The 18,456-nt window shown below is 40.9% G+C and overlaps 1 protein-coding gene across 2 annotated transcripts in view; it reads right to left on the reverse strand.

The window, feature by feature from the left end:
* Positions 1–633, reverse strand: part of UBE2E1 (ubiquitin conjugating enzyme E2 E1) — a 52,303-nt gene extending 51,670 nt beyond the window's left edge. The window contains exon 1 of one of the 2 annotated variants that reach the window (XM_058180941.1): positions 507–633. The gene's annotated coding sequence lies outside the window, so the exon portion shown is untranslated. The remainder of the gene's footprint in view (positions 1–506) is intronic. The other variant, XM_058180942.1, reaches the window with a different exon arrangement.
* Between the last annotated feature and the right edge of the window lie 17,823 nt (positions 634–18,456).

Below are 18,456 nucleotides of genomic sequence, written 5' to 3' on the forward strand. Positions count from 1 at the left end.
GCTTCTCCAACGGGACTCCCTGCCCGCAGATCTTTTCACTGTCTGCTGAAATCCCCTCCCATTTCTGCTGCCCGCTTCTCAATCCTGAGACCCCCTTCTTTCACTTCAGTCCTCTCCCCCTCCAATTTTTTTCCTCTCCAGCCCATCTTTCGCCTCCATTCACAAGCAGGACATAAGGGGTGGTGGTGGTAGTGGTGAGCTGCACATCGAGGCACCCCTCTTGCCACTGCCGGCCTCTTGCGGCTCAATCGAAGGTACAGTAGTGCTGGGGGCGATACCTGACAGCCCCAGAAAGGATCACCCCAAATCCTTTCCTTTCTCCATTCCCCCCGATCTCCTTTACCAACCCACATCGTTCTCTCATCTCTCGCATTCCCCGGGCAACCACAAAGCCCCACCGGCTCGCTTTCCCTCGTTTTCCCCTCAGAGCTTGTCCGGACCAAGCCGTGACCTAGGAAAGGGGAGCTGTGTCTGATCGTGGCGATGGGGGTGCCCCTTCCCCATACCTTTCCCTTTGTGTCTGGCTGCTCCTCCTCGGTGCGGCTGGGCCTGGCCACTCGTGTCTCTCTAGCAGGGAGAGAAGCGGAAGTGCTGCAACAGCAACTATTAAACAGGCAATGGCTTCCCTGCTTGGCTCAGCCCCCCCTCTCCCCCCCCCCGCCAAGGAGGGAGGGCATCCAGCCAACCGGTGCCACACATAGTACTACACACACACACACGAACGTGCACATAAGCACACAAACACGCATACTACTTATCAATGGGCAGGGGTCAGTATCTAAAGCGGCACCCAGTGCCCCATCCCAAGAGCGTTTCTCTTGGGACATGATTCTATCGCAAACTGCACCCTGAAGATGAGCAACGAGAAAAAGGGGATACGTACCATCCTCCCCAAGCTTGTGAGGTGAATCTCCCCTTGCCTGGAGTAAACGGGTAACACTTCACACCTTGACAGGGCACTCTTCAGAGGACTAAATAATAGTGATAATGACAACAGCGCTATGAATGACACAATAAGAGGTGTCAGTTTAAAAGGAGACCTCTCTGACAGGGAAGGCAAGCAGAGGCCCCCACCACACACTTACATTCCTAACAGTTAGGATTTCCCTCCCCCCACCTTTTACTTGTAAGGATTACAAACATTAAAACTTGGGGGGAGAAGGAAGTATCCAAGTAACACACAATATTGGAAAGTGAGTCAGATTTTTAAATTATCCTTTTCCTTTACTTTCTTTCACAGGAAGTTCTTCCGTGCTCCCTGCTTTGCGGGCAATAGGTCTGTTCTCCAACTATCTTCTTCTCCAGGAATTTGACTTATACAAATTTCTGCTTTTCCATACCTGTATCATTTGGAACTCATATTCTTTTCCTCTCACTTAATCTGCAACTTTAACTTCATCTTTGTAGTGATGGTGGTGGTGGTGAGGATACTTGTTTTTACTTGTGAGGATGCTTGTTTTCACTTTTTTGCTTATTTTAAATAAAGCAATTGGTAACCATTTAAGTTCCTGGTTCTTCAAAAAATGCAGAGCTATCATTAAGAAATTGTAGTCACAATCCAGCCAGACTTGTTGATGACAAGCTGTAGATTCTGGCACCATTGCATTATTTAAAAATGATAGTGCTCGATTGTTTAAACTGTTAAAAACATGTTATCTTAGTAAAATGTTTATTAACATCCACATTTTTCTCACTTGGCTCTTATCTCATCAGATATATCCATAGTGTCGAATCTCATTGAGTAACACCATTACCTTATGATGGGGAACTCTGTAATATTATAGATCCTATTCTGGGATTCTTATGAACATGTCTGAAATTGACAACAGACTGAAACAAAATCAGTCTTATTTTTTGTTGTATTACTGAGAAGCCTATGAGTCAAAAAAAATCTTCATTTGTTTTTTTTTTTTACTCCTTTAAACTGTTACACTGATGTGCTATTTGTAAGAGACAAGTGATGTGATGGTATATTAATTAGATATATAAATGGCTGAAGTTTCTCGCATATCAGTAGGCTCAGCATTGTTGTTAGTGAAGAAGATTTAAGCTTAGTGAACCGCTCCAATCTTGATTGCAGAAAATATGACTTCAGTAACAGAGTTGTTAATGCACTACCTGAATCCCCAAAGCTTTAACCAAAAACTATCTACTATTGACCTCACCCTATTCCTAAGAGGTCTGTAAGGGGCGCGCATAAGAGCACCAACGTGCCTACCGTTCCTGTCCCAATGTCCCCTTTGATTGTATCCAATTCATTTAGTTATTTTATATTTATGCTTATATATATGTTTATATATCGTATAGTTATTTCATGCTTATGCTTATATATACTGTTGTGACAAATAAATAAATAAAAGAAAAGAAAGAAAGAAAGTACTGGCTTTGCCCTTCTTTCTACTTATTTCTGAGTCAACATGAATAGGATTGCAGTATCAATTCAGCCTAGAACAGGAAAGGCCATTCAAAAAGCATGCTAGCAAGAATCAATAGAGTGGATGCATTAAGCTGGACAGTCTTTTTCTTTCCTTAAGGGTTGCTGTTTGTGTAAAATAAAAATGACATAATATTCTGATTTAACACTGAAAGCCAAATTGAAGCAAGTTCGAATATAATTAACTGCAAAAAATTTAGTGTGCTCACACCAAATCACCAACATTTTTCAATTTCACTTCTTTAGCACCTAGAATCCTAGAACTGGAAAGAATCATTTAGTTCATCAAGCTCAACCCCTTGCTCAATGTAAGAATCCGATTTTAAGCCTGTCAAACAGATGGCTGTCTTGCTTCCTGTGAACATATTCAATTATGGGAAGTCTTAGTAATTGGTTCTACTGTGAAACTGCTCACTGTTAAAAAGTTTTTTTCTAACAGCCATTTAGAATTTGCTTTAAGTCTGAGGAGGCACTACATAGTTAACAAAAGTAATATTGCTGTATTTTGTATGGATGCAGTAAAGAGAGAGAAGTCAGCACTCCAAATGGCTTTTAAACATTTGTGTAATTTGATTCGCTGCAACATTTCTTTCATATGGAGTCCAGCTGTTTCCCTCAGCCTAGCCCTATTACGGCAGGGTTGCATCCTGTCCCACTCCCTTTTTAACTTCTATATTAACCCCCTGATCGATCTTTTACAGAATCCTGATTTATATCTTCCTAACCTAGCACAACACAAAATTCCGATTGTTCTATATGCCAACAATGCTGCTATTATTTCACAAACTCCTATAGGACTAAAGAGAGCAATTACAGCAACATTTGGCTATTGTAGACAGAATAAATTGGTCCTTAACTTTGATAAATCAAAAAATTTAGTTTTTGCTAAAAGACATAGCCAATACTCCTGGAAAATAGACGTTTAGGGCATAGTTTAGAACAGGTTAGGACATTTAGATGCCTTGGGGTGGTTTTCCACTTGCAAGGGACATGGAAGGCACACCTGTATCATGCATTGCTGGCAATCCTTATGATTTATATTGATATATTGATCATCAATTGTGTTGTAAATGTTGTACCTTGATGAACGTATCTTTTCTTTTATGTACACTGAGAGCATATGCACCAAGACAAATTCCTTGTGTGTCCAATCACACTTGGCCAATAAAAATTCTATTCTATTCTATTCTATTCATTGTAAGCAGCCTATAGGTCCTCCAATGCAATTAAACATTTCTTTTACAAAGGCGGAGGTCAGTTAGTACTGCTGCCTTAAAACTTTCTGAGGCCAAAACATTGGCACAAATTCTATATGCGGCACGATCAGGAATCTTTGGAAAGAAAGACTCGCTAGAACAGGGGTCACCAACCTTTTGGAGCTCAGGGACCACTAAATTCATAATTTTAAATCCCGAGGACCACTAATATGATCTGTGTAATGAACAGCTGGATGGGCATGGCTAGGTGGTCATGTGACTAGGTGGCAGGGCCAACTTGATGTCAGTCACATTGGAGGCACCTCGCTGGCCTCTACTCGCCCCTCTCCTCCCAGCCACTCCTCCCTGCCCTCTTTAGAGCCCCAACAGGAAGCAGTAGTTGGAGCTAAGCAGCCACTATGAGCAAGAATTGGCAAAACAGCTGGCTCAGTTCAAATTGGATCTGACCAAGAAAGAGGCTCAGCAGAAGCACCTCACTGAGGACTACAAGCAGAGGGAAGACCTGCAGGAGTGCAAGGCCAGGTAATGGCACCTGGATGCTCAGAGGGCTGAGTTGGTCAGCCAGTTCCAGGCCATGATGCAGTCCCACTGGAACAAGGCCCTCTGGCTCTTCGCCACCAATGGTGCTTTCCTCCAGCCTTCGCCCAAAGCCCTGCACCAGGAGACTGAAGCAGACCCTAAGTCAGAATTTCTGCCCCCCTCTGACCCGCACAAAAAGACTCTGCAGCAAGTGTTCATTGCATATATCTGGCCCAGGGTCCGTAGTTTGAGGACCCTTGATTTAGTGCAATATAAAAAATGCAAATAATTTTTCTGCCGACTACCAAAATTTTCTCGTGGATCACCAGTGGTCCACGGACCACCAGTTGATGATCCCTGTGCTAGAAACCATACAAACCAAATTCCTGCAAACCATCTTAGCTGGACCCAAAGGAATTTCAAATGCTCAGTTAAGAATTGAGACAGGCATGCCTCAAAATCAGGTAAGGGCCCGGAAGATGATGATCATTCATTGGCTAAAAATGCTTTTCTTTCCAGAGGGACTGTCCTGCTAGTGTTGACTGATAACTTTCCCTTCCCCTGGAAACAGGTGATAGACCACAAGCTGGGTTCTTATGAGCTCTAACCGGGATTCTTAATGTCCCTAGGCTTTGACCAAGCAAAGCATGTAGTAATTAATAGAATGAAGGACACGGAGGTCCAAGAAGAACTAAATAGGTTGCCTCTCACAGTAGGGTCAGAATCAAACAGGTGTGTGGGAATCAGTAAAATATCTAAATGACCTGATCTTCCCAAAACAAAGAATAGCTTTCTTCAGAGCCAGATTTAACATTCTCCCCTCAGCACTCCTCCAGGATAGGTATAAGAGAACACCAATAGCAGAAGAGTATGCATATGTGGTAAAGGAGAAGTTGAAGATATTTCACATGTTTTATTGTACAGTGCGTTATACAGAGTTTATAGGTCAGTGTATATTCTCTCCATATTAGAGAGATTGCCAGGGAGAGCAGACAATTATTATATAGGCTCTCTCCTCCAGGACTCAAACCCGGCTATCACTCATGCAGTGGCAAAATTCTGTGTTGCTCCAATGTCCATAAGAAAAAAAATTGGTTATAGAATTATAGCTGTCAACTTGTGCCATTTTTTTGGAGATATTTTTAACAATTTTTGGAAAATTATATTTACTCACATACTCTCAGCTCTCCATTTACATAAACTAGGGATTGACCCTAACTTTGAGAACATGTATTTTCTTAACAGGAATGTTATTATCCACTATTGATGTCAATACTAATTTTTAATGTAAACAGTGATGATTATTGCTGGTCTATGACCATAATCAAGTTATATTCTATTCTATTCCTATTAAACCAGAAGGTGAATCTGACTCTGAAAAAGGCAAAATATTTAAACCAGGGATACCTGATGTATTGTAATATATATATATATTGAATTTCAGACTTAAATAGGACAATGGGGAGGGAAAGGCCAAACCATATGAGCCAATGTTCCAATTCCAATTCGATCTGCAGCAGCAAGAAATTGTAGGCTATCTATCTTGCACACTTTTTTCCTATTATATTGCTCATTTTTAAAGATCAAAAGAGACTGGTTTTAGAACAACCTGCTGTTCATTTTCAGGACAGGATTTTGAAGTTCATTATTCCAAAATTTGGTTTGTTGGTTAAATAAATACTTCCTTTATTTCTTAGGTTTGGGGCGATATCCACTGACTTATGTATAAATATCACTGAGCTCAGTGAAACTTCCTTCTGAGTGAATGTGTATAAAATTGTGCATTTTAATTTTGCTTCATTTATATTTTATTTATTTATTTTTCAATTTAATAGGGTAGAAATGATTTAAAAAGAGATCTGGATTTTCCTCAGTGATCCAGGATACCTAGAAAGCCAAGTTTGTCTTTCTACATCTAGATTAGATATACATAACTGTCAAGAGGAAAGGGCCACATTGATAAACTAAAAATTCTTGTAGGCTGCAAAGAAAAACTTGGTTTGATTGTTTTGTAGCTAGTGGAAGGGCAAAAGCCCTGGAACTGATAAATGGTGACTATAAATCTATTATTTAAAAAACAAACAAACAAAAAAAATCCAGCGGGTAGTACAAGCTTGTTGCACAGGCCTGATCTAGATGATAAAAAGTCTGAAAAAGTTGTATTATGTGTGTTTTCTTAAAATACTTCATTTCTGTTAATAACATTTCCTTAGATAGGGTGTTCCTTCATCATTGCTTCTTTTAAACTAAAAGTTTGCCAATATAGAATTTCAAAATAGATTTAAGAATTTATTCTTTCAAAGGTCCATAGATCGGAATTTTACCATTCTATGTTGCAAATCTCAGAAGCTGAAGTTTATTTAGATGTTGTCATTCAAGACCTTTACATTAAAGCATATATACAGTATTATGAATGTGCATGTGTGACACATTATTATGATATACATATAGGACTGCTTGTAGTATATTGTCAGTATATTGACAGCCTTATGAACAAGCTGAAGTAATCCTATTCAGGCTATATAGGGAAGAAGGCAGGTTCAGGAAAGACAAAAAGAAAACAAACATGTTTTAATTTCCACTAAAGTTTGTTAGATAGCATTAGAGAGTTCCAATCTGGAAGTACTGATATGGATTGATATGGATGAAGTGGGATGGGGGTAGGTAAAGGGTTATGGAATTGAGATAGGAAATATAGGGGAGAAAAATATGGTAGGAAAAGCATGTCAAGAATGGTTTCTGGAATTCTTTCCAACTCCTTAAGAGCAGCTTCACTCTAGATTTTCTGACAAATGTGGGGAGGGGGTAAATAATGCAGCAATTGCCCAACTGTTTCTTCCTTTAAGCTCCTTTGGTTTTTTAAAAAAAATTTCCCCCAGCCCCAGCTGGATCTGTTCCATTTTTTAAATTTCAACCTTTCTATTTCTCATTCATCCCAGCACATCAGATATCCTCCAGTGTATTTGGAGTTATCATGCTAATGGACAGCCAGCAAGAGTCCTCAGCCGAATTACAGTACAGATTTCACTGGAATTAATAGAGGTAGCTGTCAAATTACAACCACAATGAAGCCTACCCATTATAAACATAAGTTGTAACAATTGTAAAAAGGATTGGTCACACGACTATTCACAATCTTTTTGTAGAAGTCATTAATTGAGCATGGTGGTTGTTGTGAACCCACTATTTATGAATGCAGTTTTGCTAAAAAATCCTGGTTTTTGGCAAACGGTCGTAAAACAATGATCATGGGATCATGGTATGCTGGCAATCTGAGTTGCTGAGCTTCTAAAGTACCATACTTTTCAGATTATTAGACACCCCCCCCCAAAAAAAAAATGGTTGAAAATTGTGATGTATCTTATACACCAAATGTTGCCAAAGCCTTGCCTACCTATCGGCCCCCAACCTTCAACCGTTTTCAGCCTCCATGTGTCGTGTTTTCCCTCCACACACTCCATTTTAGACCTGTTCCAGGCTGCCGGGATCACCACAGCACATTGCCACCGATCGCTACCTCCATGCATTGTGTTTTTGGCCTCTGCATGTCACATTTTCAGTCTCCCCATGTTCTGTTTTAGACCTGTTCCAGGCTGCCAGGATCGCCACATCACATCACCGCTGATTGCCACCTTTGTGCATTGCGTTTTTGGCCTCTGTGCATCGTGTTGTCAGACTCTGCATGCTCCGTTTTAGACCTGTTCCAGGCTGCCGGGATTATCACAACACATTGCCGCCGATCACCGCTTCCACGCATTGCATTTTTGGCCTCACGCATCACATTTTTGGCCTCTGCATGCCCCATTTTTGGCCTCTGTGCATAGCATTTTCGGCCAATCCCCACCGCCTGGATCTGGTCGAAAATGTGATGTGTGGAGGCCAAAAACGGGGTGTGTGGAGGCTGAAAACATGACATGTAGAAGTGGTGATCAGTGGCAATATGCTGTGGTGATCCTGGCAGCCTGGAACAGATGTAAAATGGAGCAGAGGCCGAAAAGGCGACGTGTGGAGACCAAAAACGCAATGCACAGAGGCCAAAAATGCAACGCACGGAGGTGGAGATGGGCTGTGACGATCTTGCAGCCTGGAACAGCTGATTGGTGGTATTCTGGAAGGCCAATCCAATCAGCTGCTTTTGCTGAATCAGGCTGTGGTAATGTGGTGAAGCTGACCAGGCTGTTTTCTGTTTTCTGCAAGGATGCTAGCCTGATAAATACCAATGGATGCTGGTAGGCAGAGGGAGATATTTTTTTCTTGTTTTCCTCCCCAAAAACTAATGTGTCTCTTAAATTCCAGAGCATCTTATACTCCGAAAAATACAGTATTTCACTGCCCAGGGGGAGGGGGGGCTGTCAGAATTTGAATCTGAGTCATAAATTCTCCTTTTTAAGTCGATTGTTACTTTGAATAGTATTAAGTGACCTGTTGAAAATTGTGGATTCCTTATGACAAGATAGGAAAAGGGTTTTTGGGAAGCACAAGAGAAGCCACATATGTTCTATGAAAGGAACAAACAGGAGGGAGGATTTAGATTGAAGCAGTAGGTAACTGCCCAGATGTTTTTTCATAGATAAGTATAAAGGAATTTCTTTCTGGAATTTTTAAAAATTATTTTGTTCCTCCCACTATACCAAATTTAGTCCCTCTCTGTTTAGCTTTTGGAGAGGTATCTTGCTGACAGACAGCAACACAAATGTGCTGAGCCTTTTTCATTTCAACATTCTGTTGGATTGAGAAGAAGAAAAAGAAATCCTCCTTTATATATAAAGGGTGATTTGATTATCGTACCTTTTCTCCAAATTTAAAACTTTATATTGATTATGCTTTGCATCCCTTCATGAAGTGGATGGCAGATCATTGTAAGTTATTGGTAATATTAAATGCATAAATAACATTTCTGATACCTGTTACCAGAGTATATAGATGGGAAATGCTATTGGCCATGTCCTGTTCAAGCTTTCATGTACTTCTGGTTAGAACAGAAGTGGTGGGAACAAGCTCATTTTCCAGAGCTGGCCTAGAGTCCATCTCTCGGATCCCTCCCCCAAGAGCTCATAGCTCTACCTATTAGGCTAGGAACTACATTAACAGAAAAATTCAAACATTCTTTTGAATACCTGGATATGTTTTATATGGACACACTTGTATAAGAACAACAGGGCAAATGCTGTCCCTTTCGTCTTGTTCTTTACTTCCTCTGAATTTAGAGCTTTATATCTTTTGAGGTAATGTATGTTGTAATTTTGAACCTTGATTATGAGGAGAAAAAGTTTCATACTTCTGAAGTTTGGCATCTTCTCTAAGAAGATATCTAAATGAAAGGGTAGCTTGAAAGAATGCCCACATTCCTTTTCCTTTAGATGTGTAATTGTTGGTGAAAAAAAAAGTACCAAAGAAGACTATAATGAACAATGAATTGAGGTGGAAGCTGTATGAACAACTTCTAGCTAGTCTAGCTTTATTATTGTAGACAAAGCAATTAATTTGTCATGCTTTGTCTACAAAATGAAAAAAAAGTGATATAATTGTTAAGTTTTGATTAGGCATGGGGAGATACAGATTCTGGTTTACTTTCAGTCCTGGAAGCTCATTGGGTGACTGTGGACCATCATTCTCTGCTAGCCCATTCCATTCCATCCACAGTGTACCCAAATTAGAATGAGCAAATAATATATATGCTGCCTTAAGTGTCTGAATGAAAGGAAAGATGCAATACATAAAATAAATCTGTAAGTCTGAAGATGTGATATTATGTGGCAGACATTTGGAATCAAGAGTACAAAAATCTTCTAAATGTTATTACCTTTATGCTCAGTGAAAATGCCTTGTCCCATTTCTTTTCTTCCTTATATATTAACATTTTCCTTTGTTTTTGATTTACATGTTGGCAGCTTCTATTTCCTGCAGGTTAGAAAGCAAACACTATGTTTGCAAAGGACTGATCAAAACTTTCAACACTAAGAACTACCTATCTCAGCTATACATTATTTGTTTTTGTTTGTTGTTTCATTTTTGGTATAGTAATTTAAGAAAGGAATTCATCTAAATGCATGAACCAGAAATCTAGTTTCTGTTTATTCTGCACAGAGGTTGTAGATATTCAGAATCTAATATAAGATGTAGATTCAAAGTGCAGTATAATTATTCTTTAATAACATGAACCCCAAGTTATTTCACTCTTACATCAGTATTTTATGCAGACCAGAATTGGTAATTATCATATTTCCTTATTATCCCAGCAAATGCTATTGTGAATCAGCTTTCAGCTTCTGCATGCTTTGTTCTATCTATATCTATCAATTTCAAAAGGTGATTAGAATATGAAAGTACTTTCCCCACTTTAAACATCGTATTGAGCTGAAGCTTTTCATCTCATTTTGGATCATTAGCATTGACCCACAGCTTACAAGTGTCAGAAGGTGCAGTAATAGTTAGTTACATATATCATAGTCTTTCTGAATTAACAGAAGGTTCAAAAAATCACTAAGTCAAAAATTCTTGAATTTAGAAGTACACCATTTAAGTCAAAGATATACCCTTGTATATTTGAGTAAAAAGGGCAGAATACAAACTGATAGATAAATCAATCAATAAAAATACGGGTCAAAGTTACATATTATTTTTAAGCTTTGGAGTGGTTCTCAGAGGCCTCTCCAAAAGTTAATATATGATTGAAAGACAATATTAATGTTATATCAAATATACTTGATTTAATTTTAATTACATTATCTTTGATTCTTGTGTTCTTCTCCACTTATTGAGATTTCACTCATTTACTTGCTGAATGTGACTATTAGCATGTTAAAAGCAAAGTGCGGCTCTCAGATCTCCCCCCAAATTGTGTGCAGCTTTGATTTAACCCATGAAAGGATGGTGGGGAAAATAAAGTTTAATGCATACTTCTATCCATAAACATTTTCCAAGATAATTTGAGCTTTACATTTAATATAAAGGGTGCAAAAATAAAGGATTTTAAAAACATTTTAGCATGTTTAAAAGAGGTTTATTGGAACAATTTTCTACTGTGTCCACTAACAGTGTTATTTAACTCTTGTCAGAGTGAGACAGAAAAGAAGCTAAGAATTCCAAGCATGTTTTTCTTTGTATATCTAGAAAAGCAACATAAGTAGGAGAGTATGGCAATAGCGGAATCATGTTCAAGGCACAATTAATAATAGAGAGAATTTTTATCCATCACCACCAAGCTATGCACACACAAAATACTTGGTTGTACTTTGTTGTACATCATTTTATAACCATATTGAAGATGCTTAGGTAAACCCAAAAGAAGAATACATGGTGTTCTTGCATGAATTTCTTTGCTAAATATCCTGAGTTATCCTTTACCCCAAATAGTCTACAATTTACCCTTTGCTGTACTCATTTCATTAAAATGACCAGCAAAACTTGTCACTGTTGCAGGTTCTTAAACTTCCTTAACTTTTTCACAGTAAGAATCATTTTACATTTATTCAAGCAGTTAAAGAATAGAGTGACCATGTTTAGCTCATGTTTCATTAATGGTTGTGCAGAAGATTACATCAGTCAGTGCTACTTTTCATGTGACAGGAGATATATTGGTTGCAATATAGTGGTGGGTTGCTACCAGTTCATCCCGGATCGGGCGAACCAGTAGCGACAGTGGCAGGAGGCTCATGTCCCAAAGCGTGTGTGCGAAGCGAAGCAGTGATAACACCGGTTAGAACCCACCACTGTCCTGAATGAATTGAAAATAAAGATTTTCCATTTGACTAGACTAACTTACTACAACCACCATCCCACAGTCACAGCTGATATTTTTGAAGATCTGGCTTCTCTCCTGAAAAAAAAAGCCAGAAAAGATCTGACTTATTATTGAAGGTCAGACAAAGACTTTCAAACTCAAAAATAAGAATAAAACTTGGTAGGTCTTGAATATTTCCAACTAGCTTAACTAACAGATGTAAGACAGAGTTCCTTGGGTGATGCTGGTTATTATTAATCGTCATTTAATACAGTTTCCAATCTCATTTTGAGAACAGAGAATGGCTGTATTTTCAGCACAGATTTTAAATGATTAACCTATTTTTGATTTATTCAATTAACCCCACTGCCTGATCTCATACAATGCTTTCAATTATAAATTAACCACATGGAGTACTAAACAGTGATTGGCTGGTTTGTGGTATAATGTACTATGTGAAAACAACCTGAATATTGCATTCAGTTTTGGTTGCCACGATGTAAAAAAGATGTTGAGACTCTAGAAAGAGTGCAAGAGAAGAGCAACAAAGATGATTAGGAGACTAAAAGCTAAAACATATGAAGAACAGTTGCAGGAACTCGGTATGTCTAGTTTAATGAAAAGAAGGACTAGGGGAGACTTGATAGCAGTGTTCCAATATCTCAGGGGTTGCCACAAAGAAGAGGGAGTCGAACTATTCTCCAAAGCATCTGAGGGTAGAACTAGAAGAAATGGGTGGAAACTAATCAAGGAGAGAAGCAACTTAGAATTAAGGAGAAATTTCCTGACAGTTAGAATAATTAGTAAGTGGAACAACTTGCCTGCAGAAATTCTGAATGCTCGAACACTGGAAATTTTAAAGAAAATGTTGGATAACTATTTGTCTGAAATGGTATAGGGTCTCCTGCCTGGGCAGGGGGTTGGACTAGAAGACTTCCAAGATCCTTTCCAACTCTTCTGTTGTTGTTGTTGTTGTTGTTGTTGTTGTTACCAATGTGATCTGCTAATTTTGTATTCCTCAGCTGGATTTGATATGGTTAATGGAGTTCTTTTGGAGGGTGCCAGGAATTTGGCTGCAAAATTTTGCTGAAACATTGTTTTTGTAGTAATTAATTGAATAGAAAAATTTCTCCCCCAAATGACAGACATACTCTTAAAAGATAGTTCATATGCTTAGGATCTGGTGATGGTAAACCATCTTTAAAGCTCTGGAAAGGACATTGATTGCAACTTATTCTCTGAGGTATTGTAGGAAAAGTAGCCACATTTCAGACCTAGGCATTTCTAGGGTTGAAAGTGTTGAAATTTACATTGTGTTGTGTTCTTAAAGTGAAGAATTTTATAAAACAGTGCATGTCTTTTCTATTTTCAACATTTTTCTTGCACCTTTTGCCTTCTTTTTGCTTTCTTTCCTCTTCTTTCCTCTTCCTTAATTTATATTAGTTTGCATTAGTTTTTATTTTATTTTTCCAAGTTTCAATAAAAATCATTTTAAAAAAACCCTGAACTCCTCTAACTTTACTTTGCTGAAAGCTCTAAAAGAGAGAGAGACCACTGTCCCTCAGATAGCCAGCTGTGAATCCCTTCTTGTGAAGTGGGGCCATAAGAATCAGATGGGTCTGTTGATCGCGTACCTGGCTTCTGGCTATGTGACTACAGCCCTGCCGGAGCTACTGGAGGTGCTTGCCGGGGTGGCTGTTGAGATCCCCAGACTTTTGGTCATGGGTGATTTCAACCTGCCATCGGCCGGCTTGTCGTCAACAGTGGTTCAGGAGTTCCAGGCTTCCATGACGGCCTTGGACCTGATTCAAGTAACGGATGGCCCTATTCACACGGGGGGATCCGCGCTGGAGCTGATTTATATCTCTGGACAGTGGTTTAATGATCTGGTAGTAAGAGATTTAGTGACGATACCGGTGTCATGGTCAGATCATTTTCTCCTCCGCCTAGACTTTCAGACCGCTACTCACCACTGCAGGGAGACGGAACCAATGCGTTGGTTCCGTCCCAGGCGCCTGATGGACCCTGAGAGGTTCCAGACAGAGCTTGGGCCGTTTCCTGAGGATCTTACCCACGGCACGACCGAAGAACTAGTGGCGGCCTGGGAACAGGCTGCGGCTGGGGCTTTGGACCGTGTCGTGCCTTTGCGGCCTCTGACCCGGCGTAGATCTCAATTAGCTCCTTGGTTCTCTGAGGAGCTGAGAGAGATGAAATGCCAGAGAAGACGCCTAGAGAGTGCCTGGAGATCCAGCCGCTCCGAAGCTGATCGGACACTAGTTAGGTCTTTTTCAAAGACCTACCAAGTGGCACTGAGGGTGGTGAGGCGTTCTTACGCCTCCTCCCTCATTGCGTCGGCAGATAACCGCCCGGCTGCCCTGTTTCGGGTGACCCGTTCCCTCCTTCACCAGGGGGGATGGGATGACCCCTTGCAGGGACGTGCCGAGGAGTTTAGCGGTTATCTATACAATAAAATCGCTCAGCTTCGGGATAGCTTGGACCAAGATTGCGATGATCCGGATGAGATGACTGAGGCTCGTCTTGTTGATGTTGTTTGGGATGAGTTTGATTCTGTGGCTCCCGAGGACGTGGACAGGTTGCTGGGGAGGCTGCATGCCACTACATGTTTACTGGACCCGTGCCCCTCCTGGCTGGTCTGGCCACTCAGGATGTGACACGAGGCTGGCTCCGGGGTATTATAAATGCTTCTTTGATGGAGGGGGTCTTTCCTGCCACCTTGAAAGAGGCGGTGGTGAGACCCCTCCTCAAGAAGCCTTCCCTGGACCCGGCTATTTTGGGTAATTATCGTCCAGTCTCCAACCTTCGCTTTGTGGCGAAGGTTGTAGAGAGTGTGGTGGCACGGCAGTTCCCTCAGTACCTGGAGGAAGCTATCTATCTAGACCCGTTCCAGTCCGGCTTCTGGCCCGGGTATAGCACGGAGACAGCTTTGGTCACGTTGGTGGATGACCTCTGGAGGGCCAGGGATAGGGGTTGTTCCTCTGCCCTGGTCCTGTTGGATCTCTCATCGGCTTTTGATACCATCGACCATGGTATCCTGCTGTGCCGGTTGGAGGGGTTGGGAGTGGGAGGCACCGTTTATCGGTGGTTCTCCTCCTACCTCTCCGACCGGTCGCAGACGGTGTTGACAGGGGGGCAGAGATCGGCCGCAAGGCGCCTCACTTGTGGGGTGCCGCAGGGGTTGATTCTCTCACCTCTCCTGTTCAACATCTACATGAAGCCGTTGGGCGAGGTCATCAGTGGTTTTGGGGTGAGTTATCATCTGTACGCTGATGATACTCAGCTGTACTTTTCCACCCCAGGCCACCCCAGCGAAGCTGTCGAAGTGCTGTCCCGTTGTTTGGAGGCCGTATGGGTCTGGATGGGGAGAAACAGACTCAGACTCAATCCATCCAAGACGGAGTGGCTGTGGATGCTGGCATCCCGGTACAGTCAGCTGCAACCACGGCTGACGGGGGCGAGTCACTGGCCCCAACGGAAAGGGTGCGCAACTTGGGCATTCTCCTGGATGGACGGCTGTCGTTTGAAGATCACTTGATGGCCGTCTCCAGGAGAGCTTTTTACCATGTTCGCCTGGTCCGCCAGTTGCGCCCCTTTCTCGACCGGGATGCCTTATGCACGGTCACTCATGCTCTCGTCACTTCTCGACTGGATTATTGCAATGCTCTCTACATGGGGCTACCCCTGAAGTGTACTCGGAGACTTCAGTTAGTCCAGAATGCAGCTGCGCGGGTGATTGAGGGAGCACCACATTGCTCCCGGGTAACACCATTCCTGCGCAGTCTGCACTGGCTACCTGTGGTCTTCCGGGTGCGCTTCAAGGTTTTGGTTACCACCTTCAAAGTGCTCCATGGCTTAGGGCCCGGGTACTTACGGGACCGCCTGCTGTTTCCACATGCCTCCCACTGACCCGTACGCTCTCACAGAGAGGGTCTTCTCAGGGTGCCGTCCGCCAAGCAGTGTCGGCTGGCGGCCCCCAGGGGAAGGTCCTTCTCTGTGGGAGCACCTACCCTCTGGAACGAACTTCCCCCCGGTTTATGCCAATTGCCTGACCTTCGGGCCTTTCGCCGGGAACTGAAAACTTATTTATTTATACAAGCGGGACTGGCCTGATTTTTAAATTCTAAATTTTTAATTTTTAATTTTTAATGGTAATTTTACTGGGTATTTTATATGGTCAATTGGACGGTTTTAATTTCGGCCTTTTATTGAATAAGCTTTTTAATTGTTATTTTAATATGTATATAAACTGTTTTAAATGAAGGCTGTACACCGCCCTGAGTCCTTCGGGAGAAGGGCGGTATAAAAGTTTAATTAATAAATAAATAAAATAAAGCTACCCAAGCCAGGAGACATGACAAATAAGTGTGATGTACCATTTGGACATGAAAAAATCAGAAACACATGTGATTGTGCATGGTACCCATTTACTATCCCTTCAAATCTCTTGTAGGGGAACAGGTTTATTCTACTTTAGATAGAACCTCTATCAGTTTTAGTGCCAGCTACTTCAAACCACTGTACAGTAAAACTTATTACATAGACAGAAAAAACAGAGAGTAGCAAGAAGTCAGTCTGGATTTGAGCATTATTCCATGGCGAAGCTTCAGATGGATATCTAAGCACACAAGATTTCCAAGAATTCGAGATATTGAGGGTTTTTACATTTCAGTATACAAGCATTGCCTATTAGCTATATCTATTCTACTGATAGCTATTCTTGAACAGATTTTATTGAGGAGTTATATTTCTAGCCTCCAGAAGAGTAATTTTTCCAGAAGAGACAGTTTGTCCAACACTCATAATGCATAAGATATCTCAGTTTCCTTCTTACAATTAGATGGTGGTTCTCAGCATCCTAAGAAGGTATATTTGAGAAAATTTTCCTATAACAAATGAGGGTTTTTTTTAAGCAACTGTCATCCCATGATCTTTCTGACCTTCTTTCAAGTATAAAGGGTGAAATTTCTGCTACAGAATAAAACATGCAGAGCTTCTAACTTATTCATCTTTTTCAGGTGAGGCCCAAGTGATCTCAACTGCCAAGAGCATATTTTTTTGTCAAATGATAACATTTGTATAGTAAGCCAAACTCTTTTGGGCAGGAAGAAAGCATCTTGGGACCAGTCCCCTCTTGCTTTACTTCGGTTTATTATTGTATGTTTAATTTCCCAGTTGGCCTCTATTTCTTTTGGTCATGCATTGTTTGTTTGTTTTTTAATCTGTGAGTCACCCATAGTTATTAAGAAAAAAATTAACATCTAATACATGTCTGCCTGCTAGATTAGTTAAATGTACTGCAATGAACTATCCCTATTTAAAGATAAAAACAGTAGCTTCTGTAATTAATAATACGGCTGAGTAGTGATCAAGTTAACTAACAAGCCAAGGAAGGTCTGTATGTGATGGCAGAAGGCCATCACAAGGCTGTAAAATAGATTTCCTAGAGAGGAAATGGCAAAACCTTTTTAAAATAGTGAGAAGAGGGGGAAAGGGGGAGACAGAGGAAGAGAGGGAGAGGAGGGAGGGAGGGGGACAGAAAAAAAACAAAAAAGCTTTACCATTCTTCAAGCAGCTGGTTAGGAGAGGAAAAAAGAGGGAGGTCTGGAACCAAGCCTCCTTGTTGTCCCACTAAACATTAAATGTGGTTTTTCAAATTGGGTCATCGCATACAGCCTCAGCTGTCCAGTGCCTGCTGTTCTGCATGCAAATCTGTCTTAATCTTTAAAACAGAATGCTTATAATAAATAAACTAGCATATGAGCTTTATGGAATGCACTTATTTGTTTAAAGACTGTTCAGTGTTGAAAAACTTTTTCATCTTTTTCTGATGCTACTACAGATTAACACGGTTGCTTTGCCATATAGTAATAACAGCAGCAAATTTCAGAAGGGGTATTGTATTAAATTTATGCAATAAAACAAAAAATAGTCTTGTGGTAGCTAAATAATTGACAGCTGTATTACTAGCTGAATGTATTAAAGTTTACCTGGCCACTGGAAAATGTAATGTAATGGACTTGACCTTGGGAAATGGGGTTAAGCATTACTGCTTAGAAAAACGTCAGGTAAGGGGTGGTATAGTCCACAAGGGCACAGTGGGTGGTTCAAGAGTTCAGGAGGGACCTTTCCTAAATTATTGTTATAAATCTTATGAAGGAAGAATTTTACATTCAGACTTGCAAAATTCTGTTAATGTAGCTTAAAATAAAATAGAATTAGCTTATATGGTCATGTTTCCTGTCCAGTTTACCTGTTACGGCTGACATTGATCTTGCAAGTTTTCCTCCCATTACTTTAACAACCCAATTCCATAGAGAAGGTTCCACCAGAGTCCTTTTGTCATAACCACCATGCAGCTGTAGACTGTGCTCCTTATTTGACTGTTCCCTGGGCAGCATCTCTTCATCTAGTCTCCCAAGATCATTCCCACATACCGTGGTTCGAGTTTAAAGGCATAAACCTGGACAAGTGAGAGCAAAAATCCTGAATAGTCTTTGTAACAGCAGTGCTCCTAACTTTCCAAAAATGCTACATGGATTGTCTTG

The sequence above is a fragment of the Ahaetulla prasina genome, chromosome 4 (assembly GCF_028640845.1).
Source record: "Ahaetulla prasina isolate Xishuangbanna chromosome 4, ASM2864084v1, whole genome shotgun sequence".
Classification (NCBI taxonomy): Eukaryota; Metazoa; Chordata; class Lepidosauria; order Squamata; family Colubridae; genus Ahaetulla; species Ahaetulla prasina.